At 44.1% G+C, this 20,382-nt stretch overlaps 1 protein-coding gene across 3 annotated transcripts in view; it reads right to left on the bottom strand.

Moving 5' to 3' along the window:
• Nucleotides 1-7,488, bottom strand: part of DENND2A (DENN domain containing 2A) — a 91,700-nt gene extending 84,212 nt beyond the window's left edge. The window contains exon 1 of one of the 3 annotated variants that reach the window (XM_054033894.1): nt 7,165-7,488. The gene's annotated coding sequence lies outside the window, so the exon portion shown is untranslated. Of the gene's footprint in view, nt 1-5,842; nt 5,864-7,126 lie in introns of those variants that run through there. The other 2 variants (XM_054033883.1, XM_054033904.1) reach the window with 2 other exon arrangements.
• Between the last annotated feature and the right edge of the window lie 12,894 nt (nt 7,489-20,382).

A 20,382-nucleotide genomic window follows, 5' to 3' on the forward strand; every position in this document is an offset into this window, starting at 1 on the left:
CACCCACTAGGGTGACCACACAACCAGGGTGAAAAATTGGGGCAGAGGGTGAGGGGTAGTAGGCAGCTATATAAGACAAAGCCCCAAATATGGGGACTGTCCCTATAAAATCGGGACATCTGGTCACCCTAACACCCACATGCCTTTGCATCCTCCACCCCTTTGGGAGGTAATCACAGCATACACACATACCACTGTGGCAAAGGTCATGTGTTAACGGACCTTCTTAGGAACTAAAGACATTAGGTAACACTTGGGCCTGATTCGCAGTGTGAAGCGGCCTTGGTGTAAACAAGAATCAGGCCCTCGCTGTTTAATCCTTTCTTTCAACAAGCTTAATCAGTCTAAAGTGAACGTCAGTGGTCATGCCACACTGCTGACTACTCTTTTAACTCCTGAGGTTGAAACTGGGCTGATTCTAGCCCGGCTTCCCTAACTTAGGGGTTGTGAGCTTTTTATTTATTTACTTTTTAAATGAGGATTGCATTACAACTGCCTCTCTCTCAGATCCAAGGGATGCCATTCCTTTACATTTCCCTAGAGTCCAAGTCCGTTTTGTTATGGAAAATTATTTACATCAGAAAGGATGAAACAGAGACTATCGAAAAATATTACCTACCGTGCAGGAAGGAGTGACACGGCATTTCAAACTTCCTGCATGAATCATTTCTGGTGTCCCTACCTTTAGGTCTTGGTCACACACATTGTGTCCCACACTGGAACCGTGGCAGGCTGAGAGATGTGTATATAGCTAAGCTCACATTGGAGAAAGCTTGGGGATATCCCAGAGCACCACTGTTCTGGACCATGTACCCGGGCTCTCGCAGAGGAAAAAAATCCTTGTCTGCAACAGTCAGGGAAAGCATGCTAGAACCATGCTATAAATTTGGCATTAAATATCTGTCTAAATGACTTCATAGCATGGCTGTCTCCCTATGAAGCTCTCAGTGAGACACACTTCAAAGGAGGTTCTCAACCTGTTCCATACTGGACCCTCTCATATCTAGCTGGGAATCTAACCAGAACCCCCCTCCTGTTTAACAATATGGGAAGGGCAGGGAGGTTGCCACCCTGACATAATGCCATGACCCCTCGGTTGAGAAAACAGGCTTTTCCAGGAACAGACCATCCCTCTAATGCCACTAGCCACACATACCTGGGTCAGAATTTCCAAACTTGGTGCCTAAATCTAGATCTGGGCACCTAAACAAAAAAGACCTGATTTCCAGAGGTGGTGATAACCCTCAGCTCCTGCTGAAGCCAATATTTAGATACTAAGGCCACAGGCGCTATAGAAAAACCATGGATTGAATAGTGTGGAACACAAATAGCCAATCGCTAGCGACTAGGATGAAACTGAACTCAATTGCACTTCACTAGGCACAAAGAACAGCATGTAGATGAATCCAGTTTGATCCCAGCTATCACTTCCAGCTATTTACATATATAGTTAGAACTATTTATATATGCAAAACAACAAACAAGCAAACAAACAAAAAAATCCCACAAGCAAAATGCAATGCGTGCTGAACCAGTACCCCCGACCCATTTGCTCTAATTTTCTATGGGAAAAACATCACCTCTCCCCGGATCTCATTACGACAAAGTAGTGCTCATCTTGTATCCTCCTAGTTCAGCAGCATCTAGTGAATATCAGCAGCTGGTTTATTTTTCAGTTCATTAGAGTTGTGTCACAATAGGCTGTCAAAGAGAGGCTGGAATGTCCAGCTCCTGATGGTCCTCACCTCCCCAAGGGTAGACTTTTAGTCCTTAAGAAACTGACAAGCTGATTAATGACAAATCTTATTTCAACTTTCATTCTTTAATGCAAATGCCACCCCTTCTGAGCCTCCTCAAGCCAGCAATTGGGATTCTGTCAAAAGCTGTAACAACCACTAAAACTTAAGCCCTTACCTAAGAAATGTTGTCCTGAAGAGCTGATAGCCATGCCCTGACTAGCTGAGAGCACCTCTCAGCATCTGAATTAACCTGCTCCCACAACAGAATGAACTTGAAGAAACCTCCCGGCTAGATCCCCTCTCAACAGCCCTGGATTTCACAAAGAGTGGGATGAGGAGAATTATCTCCTCCCAGTTGGGCCTCCATCTGGCAGGGTGATGTTTTCATTTTGTTCCACAACCATTCAGGAAAGACAGAAAGTGCCAACTGCTACAAAAGAAAAACAGAACCACACAAGCACATGGCAACATATCCACAGGGAGCCAAAAAGGGTGTGACATCCTTCAGGTTATTTCAAAATACCCCGTCGTCATATCACTCACATTTAACCAGCTGGCTTTCTGGCCCCCAAGTCAGATTGAAGTACTTCTTAGTTTGCAAGCTCTTTGGGACAGGCATTATGTCTGCCTCTATGTTTTTAGAGCGCCCAGCACAACGTGGCTTCAGTTCTGATCTACATAAATAAGTTATGTGCCATCAAAGCCTGATTTTCAGAGTTCCTCACCCCCAGCTCCTATTGACTTCAGCTTGAGTTGGAAATGCCCAGCACCTCCAAAAATCAGTGCCTTAACTAATTATGTATAGTCTCTATTTTTTTAATATGAAAATTGTGGAATGACTAATGTGGCAGGCATGGTGGAAAAGTTTGAAGGAAGCTAGCATCATCCTCTGGGTCTCCCAGTGCATCTTATGTTGCCTTTTCATTTAGGCGGTAAGTTCTTCAGAGAAGGAACCATATTTTCCTTTACATATAGCACTGAGCATGCTGTCAACACTAAACAGAGGATGTAGTTGCCCCTCTCTTTTTAACAGAATAGTCAGCATCACACCATGCCCTGTATAGCCTGGGTATCCCAAAGCACTATACAGGGCAGTGAGCTAGATAGTTGTCATGCTGCAGCTGTCATTAGAATCTGTTTAACTGAGACAGAGAATGATGTTTGGGACACAGAGTTTATCCCTGACTTCACAAGCAGTACCATGGGATCTTCAACAGCTACTACAAAGAGGCAGAAAGGACCTTGTTTTAAGCTCTCAGTTTGAAGAAGGCCATCTCTAGCAATGACCTGTTCTGCACTGCCTTGTCAGCACTGACTGCTCAGCCAAAGACTGGTGTAAGACATCAAAAAGTGCTACCAGTTGAGCTATAAATCTGCAGCTTACTTTGGTCACTCTAGCACTCTTTGTTCTCAGTTCTTATTCTTCACTTCCTCTAAGAGCTGCCTGTTGTCTTGGGAATCTTTTGATTTCATCTCATTTAAATACTTTCAGCTATTGAAAGACTAAACATGATGATTAGGACCTACTGACATACTGAGATTTTGTATAATTTTTTAAATTCATTATTGCTGAGACCAGATGTGAAAACACAAACGATATAATGATGATGACAACTAAGATTACAATGAGAGGCTCTCAGTGTCAAGGGAAAATATTCCACTCCGACAGAGCTAAGTGCTGGTTTGACTTGGTGTTACTCACTTTCTGGTGGTTCAGAAATGCAGCCCTCAAGCTTTATTAGAAAACTCTGTGCCAGAAGCATGTAGATCATTGTGCAGTAATGAACCACAATCCAGTCACAGAAATTATCCCAGGATTATACACAACTGGATGAGACGGTAACCACATGTTTCTGGGACCTTTGCATTCCTGTTGGAGCCCTCAGGATTCCCCTTCCATCTCTCCCCTACTCTCAGAGCCACCTGTCACCCTGCAAAGTGTAACTAGGCTAGTGAGAGCCAGGCTGGGGCCTTCTGCTTGTGGGCAGGCTATTGGTGTCAGAGAATTGAACCACAGCTGCATAGCTCCGAGGCTATGCCAGCTGAGGTCTCACAGTCTAGATGCCACTGTCTCAAGAGCCTAGCAACACCCCTGCTTTAATGGCAAGAGCTGCTACAGAGCCACAAGTTACTAAGCTTTGCCCAGGGTCAAGTATTGTCTCTAGGCTCTGCCAACCAGACCAGCAATTAAACTGTGGTCTTGTGAAATGCCCTGCAAAGTACTAACCACCAGGGCCACCAAGTCTATTTAGTGTTTATGATTAGGAGGCAAAAGAAGCTTGTAGTCTATTCCTTTGAGCTACAAGTACTGGTGGGAAGATGCTGCTTCCAGCTATCAGATTCAGGTACTATGGTGATGAGCACAGTATAAATGCCTAGATTCTATCAAGGTTCTTGTATAGCACCCCTACCTGTGGCATCTGGGCACCCCACAGCTTAGATTAACAGATAGAACCAGAAGCTCTGGGTCTGACGGGCTGTGCCACCTCACAAAGTTTGTCCCTCATAGTGCATTTCACAATATAAGAACAGAGGATCAAAGATAGCTGTACATTCTCTCCCACTCCCCTCCCAGCTGTTGTTCCGACTGAGCCCTATGGCTAATTAATTAATGTTCATTATCATAAGACACTATGACAGGGAGGTGATTTGAGCCTCTCTTCTATGGTCAGGTGTGTTCTCTCAGGGTCACCATCAAGGGTAGAAATCAGATGCCATGTTTACTGAGCCACTTAATGTAGTTAGTGCTGAGAGCTCCATCTATAGTAAATTAAATAAGGACATTTTAAGCAATCCAAGAAATGAAAAGCCAATCAAACTAAAAATTACGAGTGAGATCCTGACCCCATGAAGTAATTTTGCCATTGACTTCAATGGGGCCAGGATTCCATCCTAAGAATTAGTTCATTGAGCATTTGATTGTGGTCATTGTGTTATTTTTTACAGTCAAATTAGTGCTAGACAAAGGCGCAGGATTGAAAGCACCAGAGAGTGAAGTCTCCAGTTTAGTAGCAAAAGACCACTGATAGCTGCCAAGCAAGCTCACCCACTTTGCCCCATCCATTCCCCTCAGCCTTGAAATAGGGACAACCTCTAGGGTGAGACATTAAACTAGTTATGTGCCCATCTCTATTCAATCTTCCATGCCTTTGCTGAATGCCAGTTCAGTAGTGGGTTTTGTGACTAGACACTAGTCCACTGGGAACTGGACTGAGACTAGCAACTTATTTCACATAGGTCTCGTTGAACGATAATAAAATAGCTATTATTGAGAGTCACTGCTTATCTGGGCTACATTCAAACCAGTGACCTACACGTGACTGGTTTTGGATCTCAATATTCTTTTGAAATTTGCTTTTGTTAAGAAAATGCTGGATTAAAAGTACACTACAGACCGCTACAGAGCTAAGGAACTGACATAAATTGGGACTGGACGACAGGGTCATTTGAAATAGCCTGGTTCATTTCATTCCATCTGAACCATCTGGCACTGGCCTCTGACAGAAGCCAGGATACTGGGCTAGATGGACCATTGGTCTGATCCAATATGGCTGTTCTTACGAGGGAATATGCTTACCACCTTTGTTTTCTGTCTCGTAAATCAGAAGCAAATATTTAGACAAAAAAAAATTGAACAGACAAAAATTTCCTCTGAGTTTTTTGCATTTCTCTTCCCAGGGGTGATACACAAAACCAGTTTGCACATTGCTGCTTTTACCTAATTTCTCAAGTCCCTCAGCTCTATCCCTTTAAATCATACCTTTATCTAAAATCTCCAGCCACGAGAAAGCAAAAGTCCTATTGTCTCTTTCCTGTATATCAGCAGAAATTAAAACAACTTTTCCTTGTGCTAAGAACAAAAAAACCCAACAATGTCGTTTCCTTGCAAAGAGTTTGCTTTGACTCCACAATGGGTCTTAAAGCAGCAGAGTGAAAATCAGCCATTATTACATGACATAGCCCAGCAACTCTTTTTTAATTTCTGTTCTATTTATTACTGCTTCCCCCCCTATAATTTAGAGGGAAAATGTGCCTGTCAGTTTTTCCACTTGGGAACGTGCTGCTGGAAATGTAAAGCATTATAAAGGCAATGGAATACTTACAATTTCTCCATCCAAGGGAGACTAACTGTCGTTGAGCTGGGGAAATTGTTTTCATTATGATTATTTATTATTATTTATTTCTCCATCCTCAGGAATTCTAATGATGGTCTGTTATGAAGGAGAGTGTGCTTTTGAAGTGTGATGGGAAAGACAGCAACATTACACAATCTTTTCATCCAACACCCTTCTCACTGCCCCCGCCCCCGAGCGGTTTTGATATTTTGTTTTGCTTTCAACCTGGACTTTCAAAATGATTTAGGGAACAGTCTGTTCCTCTCTGCTGCAACATCAATGCTTTTACAATTGATAACTGTGTTGAAATGTTTGGGAGACTTTTCCCCCCTTTCATACACACAAACACCAAGTCACTGTAACTGATGGACTTCCACTGAGTTGCTCCTGATTTACATAGGCGCAAGCGACAAGAGAATCAGGCTCACAGACCTTTGCTCCCTTCCAAAATTAATCATCCTTCTTCACGGTCTCCACCCCATTCCTGCAGTGCAGTGTGTGAAATCAGTCAGTTCTCTAGATAGCTGCGCTTTCCAGCTAATTAATTCTTTGGGCTGGGGTGTGTGTGTGGAATGGAGAGAACTTTAACCATTTATGTTTCATTGCTGGGAAAAAATAAATAAACCAAGAGGCTAATGCAAGTACTTCTCCCAGCCAAATCAAAGGGTAGAGTTAGAGACGTGTATGTGTACGTGCACATATCATTAGCCTTATGTTACAATGACATTAAACAGCTCCAGCCCCGCTAGACTGAGCCTCCATCTGGCTCCTTAAAACAACAAATGATCCCTAAAAAGGAAAGAAAACCCTCATGTGTAAGTCTGCGGCGCGATCTACATTCCTGGGAGCTCCGCATGGCAACTATAGGGGGGAAAGAGAGTGGTGAGATGGACGGGGGGAGGCTGCTTTACTCTCTGCATTGCTGATCGCCCCAAAACTACTTGTGAGCAAGACGCTGGGCTCTCGCTGCAGATCTCTTTTGTTAGCATGGATGCATTTTCTCCCTTTAAAAAAAAAATAGGGGGCACCGCAATCTGTTTTGTCAATGACCAATTGGAACTAATTACAATGTTCCCTCCTCCCCACACCCTGATCAATGCAGCTGCTTTGACAAGTTTGTTCCACAGCTCCAACACCAGTCGCAGAATGGATCCCCAAACTGCTCCCCCTCTATGTCACCATCCTCTTCCACCCCAGGCCCTTCCTCCCAATCCCTTCCCCACTCCAGAGCCTAATTTCAGAGGAGTTCTGACACTGGCATCCCAGTCCTACCTTTCTCAGTGGCAGTAGCTGGGCTGCAGCTGTTTTACCTTCAGTTCTCATTTTGGGGAACTCCAGTTCCACCCGGGTAGCAGCAGCAACATCTGGATGCATGGCTCCCTGGCTCGCCCCCTCTTTTGTTAGCAGAGTTCCTTACAATCCACTCGACAGGATTTTTCCTTTCGCTCCAAAGCCCCACGTTCCCGCTCCATACAGATCAGTTTCCATTCTCAACCATTCCCCAGTCACAAGCAGGAGAGCGGTTTCTTGCCCAGAGCCTTTTCCTGCCCCCGTTGGCTTTTGTGGAGCTTATTTCCCCTAGACTCTTCCGTTACTTTTTCCTCTCTTTCCTGATTTTGTGACTATCTCTTCAAGCTCGTGACGTTAATTCCACCCCTTCCCCCTCCTGTGTCTTTCTTCCCACCCTTCCCTAGCCTGACCCATCCTGACTCCTTTCCAGTGAGCTAATCTGCAGCTGGCTGAAGAACAGGCCCCATTACCATGGAAACCCATGTCCCTGAATACTTGACTGACTTGGGGAAACTACAGTAAACAGGACCTTCTGCTGGACACTTTTCTTTTTTGGGGGGGGGAGTGGGAGGTGCATTAACTCCTTCAGTGCTGCTGACTTTTAAAATACTTTCTCACCTCTGTGAACTGGCCCCTAAAGTCCCAGCGGCTTTCAAGCTCACCAAAAGCTCCCTAGCAAAACCGACTCTCTCCTTTGCTGATCTAAAGGATCACCCTTATAAAATCAGTAACTGCTAGTACTTGGTTAGTGCCTTTTCTCCAAGGACCTCAAGGCAATTTACAAACAGTAATTAACAAATAGCACCGCTCTGCCAGCCTCCTGACATGGGACCTGGGGGAGTTCTGCCCAGCACGGTATGGCAAGATTGGGCCCCAAGATTTACACCAGCATTTTAGGGCACCGTTCTCCAAAACACTACAGCTCACACTGATGTCACCGCAGTATGGCAGATCGCTGCATCCGGTCAGCATTTTATTCTTTTCGTTAGGGGAAGTGCAGACTTTTGTAGGGTATCATGAGCAATGCAGCATGTGAGAAGTAAAAGTGGTCTTACCATTATACAGTGCTCCCCATCCTTAAAGGTTTACAAACACACTGATATGCACAAAGGAATCACGGTGCTGAAACAGCCTCCTCTGGCGTGGAATGGGGCGAATGTTCAGCACTGCACAGGCACACTATGCAACTGTTTGGGATAGGAAGTACTATGCCCATTGTATCACCCACCCCAAGCGTTCAAAACATATAAGGCCTCAACAATCATGAGACTGTCTTAAAAACCACGAGAAATAATAAAATAATACTAAACTGGAGGGTCTTTTAATTTGTCTCCTGGTTTCTGAGCCTTTAGGATCCACTTGGGTCACATTTCCAAGCTTGTCTCTGCAACCACAAAGACTAAAAACTTCCTTTTTGAAGAACTGGAAGCTGAGAATATCATGAAATAACCAGACTCCAGAAGCTGGGACTTTAGGAAAAAACACCAAATATTGCAAGGCTTGCGATAAAATCACAAGAGGCGGAAACACTGCGTCCATTTGGTGCTGCATAAGAAATGCAGGGGGACAGTATGTACTAATCCATCCTGGTATGAGACAAAGGCTGAAAGGAGGAGCAGAAGAGTAAAGTGACTTGCCAAGGGTTGCTTAGCAGATCAGTGGCAGAGTCGGGAATTGAACTCGGCTCTCCTAAAACCCTGTCCATTACTTTACCTGCTGGACCCTGCTGCCTCCCTTGTTGTTTGAAAGTTATCTCTGCCCTTCTGTGGGAGACACAATAATGAAGAGATTTACCAGCCTACAGCTGCTTTCAATTCAGGAGCATTTCCCCCACTTCCCCCTCTTGCTCTTTTTCAAATGCTACCATACTGGCCAAGAGGAACATGGCAGAGAGGCAACGCTTTCCCTGCTCAGGAACAGACACATTAGAGAAGGAAGCTGCAAATCAGCGTTTGCCCATGAAAGTGCGCCAGTCTCCCTGACGTTTTGTTGTTGCCAGGAGAACCTGCCACTCCAGCCTTCAGGTGCTTCACTGAAAACAGTTAGTTACTAAGGTCCCACTCCTGCAAAATGATTTACATGGGCAGACCTGCAGACCTGCACAGGGCCCCAGTGAAGTCCATGAGACTCCGCAGGGGGGCAGGATTGTGCCTGTATGGATCAAATTGCAGGATAAGGACCAAAAACAGTTAAGGAGAAAACTGGAGGCGGAAAATGGGTGTATTTTTACTAAGGCTTTGTCTACACTACAGAGTGTTGTTGAGAAAAGAGTGGAAGCCACAAGTGTGTAGTAGATGCAACCTCACTTCCCTGTTTACCTTCAGCAGTGAGATATCTGCTACAATGACCCCTGCCTGTGGAAAAGAATTTTAGAATTTTTTCCCTAGTCGGCTGCACCATAACACTTGTAGAGTGCTCCTTCCCCCATGTAGAGCGCTCCCCCACCCCAGCCAACACTCACCATGCTTTGGGTGTTCACAGAGGTGTGTGCTTGCCAAGGGTCAGTGAGAAAGTGATTGGTATGTTACCAGAGATATATTTTACTGAAATGTTTCAATGCTGTGTGTGAACTTAACAATCAGGCTTCTGTGCATTGTTCCTTGTGCTTTGGCAGATGTAGCCTTGAGGAACACCCCACACACACCGTCCGAGCATCTCTTCCAGATAAGAAAACGCCTAAGAGCAAAGAAGACGTGTTCCAGGAGATACTGCATTTCTCCAATGGAGAGAAAAGGGAATGCAAGGAGCGGAGGGAAGCTGAAAGGCAGGACAGAAAAGAAAATCAGGAGTTTGTTAAGGATGCTACTGAGCGGATGAGTAAAATAATGGAGGAGCAAACACAGATTCTGAAGTCCTTAATAAAACTGCAGACTGAGCAGATGCATGCCCACCCTCCCCTGCAGCACATTCAGAAATCTTTTCTGTGCCCCCCAAAACTCCGCCCGCACAGTCCTTTCCCCTTTCCGGGACTTCTCAGTTTCCCCTTCACTCCACCACCTCAGATAACTTTCACAATCATAGCTGGACCTCACACAGCTCTGAGAGTCTGTCCTTCCCAGGTACCTCCTCTCCCACCAAGCGTCTTTGTGTGTGGGTGTGTGTTGTTTCTTGTGCAATAAAAGCAAAGTTTTTGAATGGTAACTCACCTTTATTTGTTTCCTACAGATTGAGATAGCAAGCACCACCAATACATACAGAGGTAGTTTAATAATTTGCTTACTGAAATGTAAGGCCTCAAATGTCACCATTGCTTCCTACGAAAACTACATGTAATGTAACATTGCATCACCAATCACAGAGATATACATTACTGGTTCTCATTTTCAAAGTGTTGCCTCAAAGCCTCCCTGATTCACATTGCCTCCCCCTGGGCCCCTCTGATAGCCCTGGTATCTGGCTGCTCAAAATCAGCAGCCAAGCGCTCTGCCTCAACACTCCATCCCTGAGCAAACCTTTCACCCTTAGCTTCACAGAGATTATGCAATATACAACACGCAGCTACGCCCATGAGAATATTATCCTCATTGAGATCTAACCTGCCATAAAGGGATCGCCAGCACGCCTTTAATCTGTCAAAGGCATATTCCACGATCATCCTGCACCTACTCAGCCTATTGTTGAACTGCTCCTTACTGCTGTTCAGGTGTCCTGTGTAAGGTTTCATGAGCCATGGCTATAAGGGGTATGCTGGGTCTCCCAGGTGTTTTTCTTAAAGACCCCAACTGCTGGAATCAGGTTGTAACCTTGAGAATCTCAGCTTTTATTTTTTTTAAGTAAGTTTCTACCTCTCGTGGTTGCAGAGAAAAGCTTGAAAACATGATGCCTGAACCCTTCAGCACAAGGAGGCAAATAAAAAGAACCCAAGAGTTACTATTTTAAAATCCAAGATTTTGATGCTAACATAATGACTTCTTTTGAGGACCTGACTCACGATTGTTGAATGCTGGGGTTGGCAATACGGCATAGGGCATGATGAGAGAGGTGGTTTCTAAATAGCTAAAATTCAGACCATAAAGAACTTGAACTGCATCTGGGAAATAACTCAAAGCTTTGCAGATTCAAGATCAGGATTGTAACATGCACCATACAAAACATGCTCCTAAGTAAGGGCAACTCTACACTACAAAAATTAAGTCAACCTAAGTTAGGTCGCCATAGAGGTACTGCAGTTCAGGACCACACTACGTCCCCTTTGTCAGTGGTGTACGGCCTCAACTGTGTGGGACATTGTAAGGCACTGTCAGCTGAAGCTCCCCCGACCCGCACAGGGCTCACAGCTGGAGCCACTGCCCTCCCCCGCCTGGGGCTGACAGCTGTGAGCGGAGGTGGAGTTTTTAGGTTGGTGTAGGGGTGACTTACATCGGCAGGCACAACGTTGTAGCATAGACTCTTACAGAGTTAGGTCAACGTAAGGTGCCTCAAGTCTCAACCTAACTCTGTAGTGTAGACCAGGCCTAAGAGGCAGATGCATTCTGAACTGAGTGAAGTTTTCATGCAGTCTTCAGGTGGCTCTCCTTGTGGTGTGTACTGCAGTGACCCAATCTAAGGGTGACAGAGACACAGACACCTGCTGCGCAGGCTGCACCAAGGAAGAAAGGTCACAATCTCTTTATTAGAGAGACAGATGGACAAATCCACTGCTGCTATTTGACCATCAGAAAGCAGTCAGCAGTCCAGCAGGACCCTGCTTTGCACGTCTGACTAACAAAAGGCAGCGGTGTTGTAGAACTTTTGGTTCCAGGATACTAGAGAGACAAAGGGGATGAGGTAATATTTTTTAATGGGATCAACTTCTGTTGAGGGGAAAAACAAAAGGTAGGCAACAATCCTTCATTAAGCAGGCTGACACACCTTCTGCCATCTCCTCCAGACAACGTCCCCAACGAACTGGCGTCATCTCCACCCTGTGTGGATTGTGTTTCAGCCAGCTCACTCTCACTGAGACCCCACATGCCCAGAGTAGGTCATCCTCCTAGTTCAAAGAGGAGGAAACGCAGAGCTGAACAGCAGCAGCATCATGAAGGCACTGCCGCCCATACTGCTTCGCCATCTCCCCCTCGAGCCTCACACAAGGTGCAAAAAGCTGTGGCATCTCCTCATACAGAGAAGAGGGTTTTAAGGCACAAAAACAATTGCCTGCTGCTTCCTTTTGGATTCTCTCTGAAAAGAGCTGAGCTACTGAACCAGTGCTTCATCAATCACTCCAGATTCGTGGTGTCAAAAACCCCTCAAGGGCAACAGTATCAAAGACAACTATAGATCCAAAAGAGTCAGCATGGGCACATGGATTGTTGATCGCCAAAAGGAGACGAAAAGAAGAACAAGGCTCAATGTTCTGCCATCATAACTCAGTCCTGGTCTACACCTAAAACTTAGGTTGACTTAGTTACGCTGCTCAGGGCTGTGAAAAAGTTTCTTCCCTGTGGGACGCAGTTAGGTTGACCTCACCCACACTGTAGACGCAGCTCGGTCGACAGAAGAATTCTTCAGTCAACCTTGCCACTGCCTCTTGAGGGGGTAGATTTCCTACAGTAATGGAAAAACCCCTTCTGTCACTGTAATAAGTGTCTACATTACGGCATGACAGCAGCACTGCTGCAGCTGTGCCACTGTTGCACTTGCAGTATAGACATACTCTTAGCCTAAAACCAGACCGGAAGAGGCCCCCGAAATCTGAAAACTCCAGTGATTGCCAGTTGTCTCTCCACAAGTGAACAGCTCCATATCTAATGCTCTGAGTTCCCAACCAAGGTTAAAAACAAAAAAAAAGTTGAAGCCTCGTCTAATGGTTACGGCACTAGACTGGGCTTGAGAAGAGTTGGGTTCAAGTCCTTTACAAAGGACTAACTGAATAACCCTAGGCAAATCGCTTAATCTTTCTCTGAGCCTCAGGCCCCTGCCATAAAATGGAAACAATAATCTTATTTTCTGTCTATTGACAGTATGCACCCTTCAGGGCAGTCTCTCTTACCAGTGGATATGGGCAATGGGGCTCCAATTTCAGTTGGGCCCTTCAGACACTACTGTAATACAAAACCCAGTAATAATTAAAGGGCAGAATTTTACCTTGCCAAGCTAAACATAACCACACTGTTGCTGCAATACAATGGCATTCTCCTAAGTCAATAGCAAGATCCATTTGAGGTGCATTTTATGGAGCCCTGTTCCTGTTTTTCTTAATGCAACACAGAAACTGGCAGTCTGAAAAAGCATCATATATCTTACTAGGATGCTTCCCACACACAATACCTAGGCCCCATCCCCATAACTTTCAGATACCAAAACACTGGCATCTCAGGCATAAGAAGAGGAGATTGATTTCATCCCCACAGATCTCCATTCAAATTATTTTTGCTCTTGAAATGTAATTACATCTCTCTGATTAAATTGTTTTCCCCTTCCCTGTGCTGTGCTGACCCTGTTGTGTGGGGAAAAAAAAAATCCCTCTTCCTCCTGTTTTTGTTAGGATCAAAAATAATGTGTATAGTAAAAGCAAGGACAAGAACTGTATGTAAGAAAGTCATATATAAGTATCCTGGGGCAAATATAACATGTCTCCCATTGCAAATAACTGTTGACTTCATAGAGAATTGTAATATGTGTAACAGTGAAGAAAATAAAAGAGAGAACACTGTATGATTCCAGTCTGTTTTCTTTTTGCAGGATATTTCAACCTACATAGAATCTTCAGTCTGTAGCCTTTTATTTTATTTAAAGGAAATTTAGTGATGTCGTATTACAGAACCGTGGCTTCGGCTCTGGTTGCTACAGTTTCAAGCTCAGACTGAAATTGCCTCTGGTGATTTTCTGAAATGTGGAGACTCTAGGAACACATGAAGTCCAAGGATAAGGACCACAGACACAATTACAAGTACAAAGTACATATCTGTACTGCAAGGGTTATTAAAGCAACAAGAAAAGTTACAATTTCGCATGCATATGGAAATCCTATAAAAAACCTATGCAATAATTATAACTGTAGTCATACTCACAGCCTCAGCGATATTCTAGGATCTGATGGACCTCTCAATAGACAATCATGACTAGAGGGATGGTTCCTGCTGGTGTTTCCTGTGGGGTCATCCCTTGGGTCTTCCCACTTTTACCAAACCATGGAACCCTCTTTTATATTGTACTTGTGACCACACCTAACACCTTATGTATATGCATGAAAATGTCAACCCTCTTTTCCTTATTTGTACTTCCACACCCCATGAATATTCGTTTCCCCATTTTTCATAGGTTGTTTCTACAGTAGTTCCTCTTATTCTCATTAGCATTTACACCTGACATGTATCGTGTAGTCAAGACAGACATTCAAAGACGTTACTATCAGGTGTCTCATGGTCTTGGGCAATACATTGCAGTCTATCGCAATCACCTATTGGCACATCTTTAGTTACCTTGTGACCTTATGGGCGTAGGGTTATTCCTAGGTCACTCATTCATGTTAAGCATTCTTAAGCCTATGGCCTAGTATGGCTAAGCTAAAAACTTACAGCTCTCAGCCTGCAGGCCTTGCATTTCAGCCAGGGGTGGCTCTATGTTTTTTGCCAGCCCAAGCACGGCAGTCAGGCGGCCTTTGGCGGTGTGCCTGCAGGCGGTCCGCTGGTCACGCGGATTCGGCGGTGTTTCTGCGGGTGATATGTGGGTCCCACGCCTTCGGCGTACCCACCGCCGAATTGCCGCCGAAACCCCGGGACCGGCGGACCTCCCGCAGGCATGCCGCTGAAGGCCTCCTGACTGCCGCCCTCACCGCGATCAGCAGGCTGCCCCCTGCAGCTTGCCGCCCCAGGCACGCGCTTGCTACGCTGGTGCCTGGAGCCGCCCCTGATTTCAGCCACGCTTTACTTGTATACCTACTACATAGTCATCACTCCTAAATACTTATCAATCCTATACTTCTATAATCCTACAACTTAAATCTATTTAGCATACATTGATTATATATGAAATAGCATATAAATTGACCATAACATCATATAATACAATGATAAATAGATGATAAAATGAACTAATTGGCTACAAGTCTGAGGATCTCAAAGCACATTACAAACTGAGGTCTCTGTCCTGCCAACATTTACACATGTAACTTTATGAGTTCAATGGGACTATGCATGTGAATAGAGTTACAGTCTTGTCCTTTGCTCTTTTCTCCATATTGTTTTTGTTGTGCTAACATACAAGCACAGTTAAGTCCCAGATAACTGTGTTTACTGAACAGCTGATTAGTTTTGCTAAAAAAACTGGCAGCTTCTAAAACATAACACATACAGTGAGTGCCAATAAAAGGCTCAAAAATTATTTAAAGGGATGCACCCTACCCCTATACACTAGTTACTCACATACATGTTTGTAAAATCAGGCCCTTAACTAGTCCCCACAACACTCCTATGAGACAAGTATTATTTTGCCTCCACTTTAGAGATAGGGAACAAACATAGAAGGTGAAATTCTGGCCCTAAGTCAGATGGAGCTTTGCCATTGGCTTCACTAGAGCCTGGATTTCAAGTGACTTGTCCAAAGCCATGCTGCAAATCTGTGGCAGAACCAGGAAAAGAACCCAGCTTTCCTGACTGTCGCTGCCAGCCCTAGGCTCTACTCATTAGCCCATACTGCTGTACCCCCTGCCTCTGGCTTGTAGTAAGAACTTAATGATTTGTATGTGACCAAACACAAGGTTGATTATTTGGAAAATTGTAATAAATGAACCAACGAAACTCTCCGCACAGAATCCCTGCACCTTTCCGTGGAGGGCCAACTGGCAACTCTAAGGAGTTCTTAGAGGCTGAACATCAGAAATGTGGAGAGTGCCATCTAGCTGTGATAATGTACAACTACAACAGAAGAGGCAGAAACCTCTGGACCCTGGGGAGGGAAGAACATCCACCGCAGCACTGACATAGGTCATTCTGCCCTGAGGAAAGTGCTCTTGAGCGACTTCCTCCAACCAGCCAAATTTGGTGTTAAGAGGGGTCAGTAAATGTATCATAAACTAGGAGGCTGGGACTCCTGGGGTTAATAAAGGAGAACAATGGAAGGAGAGAAGGATTCCTACAACTTAAAGGGGTCCCTAAACTGGAATGTTTAAAGCAAAAGTTGTCTTTCCCTCCCCACACCCTCTCAGAGGTTCTCTTGGGAGACCCCTTGTTCTCCCCTATCTCCAGAAGCTCACACCTAGCAATGAGATACTCTCTGAGGATGGCTGGATGCAGCATCCCACAGAGGAGCTGAGCTGTGGTTGTGAGCTCCCATGCTCTGTGCTGTGACATAGCTGGGCTCCATAGTCGGTCAGAAAATGGAAAAATAATTTCCTAAAACGTTTAATCTTTTGTTGACCTTTTGCAACCAGCTCTGGGGTGCCACTAGCCCACCTGGAGGACTGAGGGACATTGAGTCATTTAATGACAGCAGTGCTCAGCTCTTTGTACCATCTCTCATTCCTTTGGATAATATCTCACCAAGTTTCTGTCCACTCCAAAGTTGTTTGGTGGGAGGGGAGGAGGAAAGGAGTTCCCGCAAGGATCTCTTCTCAGAGGTCCTTTCACATTGTCATGTCAAGGGGCGTGGGTGGAGAGAAGTTTAACTCCAGCAAAAGATGGTATAACATGGTCCAATGGCTGGAAGTTGAAGCTAGACATATTCAGACTGAAAAGAAGGTGTCAATTTTTAACCCGGAGAGTAATTCGCCATTGGAACAATTTACCCAGGGTTGCGGTGGATTCGCCATTGCTGACCATTTTTACATCAAGATTGGCTGTTTTTCTAGAATATCTGCTCTAGGAACTATTTTGGGGAAGTTCTACGGTCTGTGTTATACAGGAGGTCAGACTAGATGATCACAATGGCTCTTTCTGGACTTGGAATCTGTGAATCTATAAAAAAGGGCACAGGACCAATTCTCGAACCTAGGGATCCAAGGGAAGCCAAGACCATCTGCAGAAACCCTTTGCCCCCACACTGTCTCGGCCCCTTGGAAAGTCTTCCCCCAGCTCCCTGATGGCAGTGCTCCATTGAAATCCCACTACACTGGACTTCCCCTGGGACTTCCCAGAGAGTCAAGTGTAGGGGCCAAGGTAAGAAGGAGCACTGGGAAGCACAGTTCTCAGAGCTCTGCTGAAGGCACAGGGAGAGCTCCCCCTCCTCTCCCTAGGTTGGGGGAGCTCACTTCCCAGAGCCAGTCCCACCCGCACTCTGGCCCATACAGGAGGACTCAGGCAGGAGAATTTGAAGTGGAAGCAACAGGAAGAACTGCTGGCTCACTGGCTGTGGTGTTTCTGGGGATTCTAGTGTTTCTTGCCAATGTTCAGAGTAATCAGCAGCCTGACAGGTGCTGAGCCCTTTTGAAAATGCTGGTCTTACTCTCTCTGTGCCTCAGTTCTACATCTGTAAAATGGAGATAATACTTTCCTCCCTCACAGGAGGGGCGGAGGGAGGATTAGAGCTGAGTGAATAATTGAGTTTTGGTTTGAAGGGGAACTGAAAAATAAAATTAAAGAATGGGTCCATTTCAAATGGATTGATTTTCCCCCAGCTTTTCAGCACAGAAATAAAAATAATTTGTGGGGGGGGGTGAACAAAATGTTTCAAATGACATTTTCAAAATGAACTGTCAATGTGAAACAAAATGTGGAAATGATTCCTTTCAAAAACATCAAAACCTTTTGACATTTCCTAATTTTTTTCACCCACAATTATTCCCCAAATTCAACCTGAATTTGCAAATAATTCCAGTGCTCTAAAAAAAATGCATTTTTCAGCTAATTTACCATTTGCTGAAAATCAATTGCCCAGATCTAGTGAGGGTTAATTAATGTTTGTACGGCCCGCTGAAAGACTAACACAACGTACCGAGAAAGCAGTCACTCGATAGTGGCTGGGCCACAGAACAAAAGACCTGCTGGCGAAAGCTCTGGGGTTTTGGAGCTGAGGGAGGAGGGTTTCTCCTCCAGCCTCTGCAGTTCCATGTGTGATTTATTTGGTAGTGTGTCTGCCACCCACAACTCATGGGTTTGCAATTTTAAGTGTGCTGAGCACCTGCAGCTCTCTCTGATATCAGAGGATGTTTTTGGCTGGGGGCTAGCACCTCTAAAAACTGAGACGCTTCTATTTAGATCCCTCACTATGGATGTAGGTACCTAACTTCAGGCACTCAAGTTTGAAAATGTTGGCCTTCCCTTCCCTTTGGTAAGGCAGAGAAACCCCAGTCCTGCTCCCTGTGGTTAATGATGTGACAGGGGCAAGAGATTAAAAGCAAACAAACGAATCTGAAATGGGCCTGGAGACCACCAAGTTCAAACCCAGACCAGATTCCCAACTCCCTCCAAGTGGGGGTGGGAGAGAAGGGCATTCAAGGGGTTTGGTTCCAGACCACAGTGAGCAGACAGGAACTCTTTGCAGGGCTGTAATATTACTGGGTTGGGAGAGCTAAGTCAATACACAGTTTTTTCAATCGTATGAGAGTAGCTGAGATCCCAAGCATTTTCCTGGAGAATTCCCCCAAAGGCTCAGTACAGCCCAGCTCTCCAATATTTAATACACAGTTCTGTAACCGTTGAAAAAAGACACATTGTCCTGTACTTTACCAGCCACGGAGACGTACGACTCGTGGTTTTCTTCACATTGTTTTCCTTTCAATGCCTGGACCTTTTCCTATATTTATTTAAACACAAGCCTAGACTCTCTTTCCTACATTAAACCAGAGGCATTTACACCAAAATGTGGAATCACTTGCTCCTGAGAGCAAACAGATTGATGGATTCTCTGTAACGTGAAGTCTTTAAATCATGATTTGCAGACTTTAGTAACTCAGAGGTTATGGGTCTATTACAGGAGTGGGTAGGTGAGGTTCTGTGGCCTGCAAAATGCAGGAGGTCAGACTAGATGATCATGATGGTCCCTTCTGATCTTAAAGTCTATGAGTCCCTGTCCTGGTTTTATCTGAGCTACCCAACTGCTTAACTGAAACACAGCAAATGCTCCTGCATTTGTTACATTCACTCCAGAGCACCCCCATCCACCACCAACACACACATAGGTAAAACCTGTCTTGTCACTTAGATCAGCTAACCTTCATGTCCATCCATAGCTCCCAGGCATTTCCAGTTATCTCCCTCTCTTTCAGTATTTTTGGAACAAAATTAAATAATCACAGTGTGTCTGTAATCACTCCAATCTATATTAGATTAGAGATTCCAACAGTGTGATATTTCAGCTTCTTTATGAGAGTGGTGACTTTTTGCTGAAATAAACATTAGATGATTTTAGCTTTTTTACCCATATGAAAAGCCTTGAGCTGTTGCGATCAGAGCTAAAAATACACAATACAATAACTTGTCTTTTAAAAGGAATAAATACCATGATCTTGTCTTCCACCTATTGCCAGTAACAATTCAGAATTTTATGTACAAGATCTCTCACCATATCCCTATGTTTTATAAAGCTAGAGGCATGTTATCAATTCCTAGTTTGTTGATCAAAAAGACTCTTTCTTTCCTTGACATAAACCTCGATCAACCAGCTCTTTTATACTTGGGCACAGCAAAGAATAAATTCATGTAGACGGAGGTGAAACTTTTCATCTGAAACTTTTTTTCGGTGAGAAATGCAGATTTGACAACACCCAAGATATTTTGCTAATTCAAGCAGATTTTGCTGAATTGTTTGTTGTGAAAAAAATTCAGAAAAAATTTGAAATTTTGTTTTGATATTTTTTAAAAATGAAACATTTCAATTTTTGGTTTGAAATGATTTCAAATTTTCCTTTAGTTTTGTTTAAAAAAACGGTTTAAAATGGTTAAGATAAAAACAAAACATTTTGATTTTGTCTGAACAAAATGCTTTCTTCCACCCAAAATGATTTTTTCTCTTTTCAATTGACCAAAAATTTTAGAAAATTTTTGTTTTCATTTCTAACCTCAAATAAAACTTTCCCCTGAATTTTCAAAATGGCCAGTGAACTACAAAATCCATCATTTTCCCCACTCAAATATAGTTTCTCCCCCAGGAAAAGGAGCTACTGTACTTTTACATATTCTCCCTCTAGTAACAAGATGAAAACAAGAGAAATATCTCAAAAGTTAAAACAAGATTAAAGAACAAAATAAAATGTCCCACACAGAAGTCACAGAGCAGAGAATTAAACCCAAAATCTTAAGACTTAGACTCAAAATCAACTTAAAATATTATTTTCTGCTACTAGAAGGAGAGGCTGGGAAAAGCCATAATAGTTTTTGCCT

This window comes from Malaclemys terrapin, chromosome 1, assembly GCF_027887155.1.
Source record: "Malaclemys terrapin pileata isolate rMalTer1 chromosome 1, rMalTer1.hap1, whole genome shotgun sequence".
In the NCBI taxonomy this organism is placed as follows: domain Eukaryota; kingdom Metazoa; phylum Chordata; order Testudines; family Emydidae; genus Malaclemys; species Malaclemys terrapin.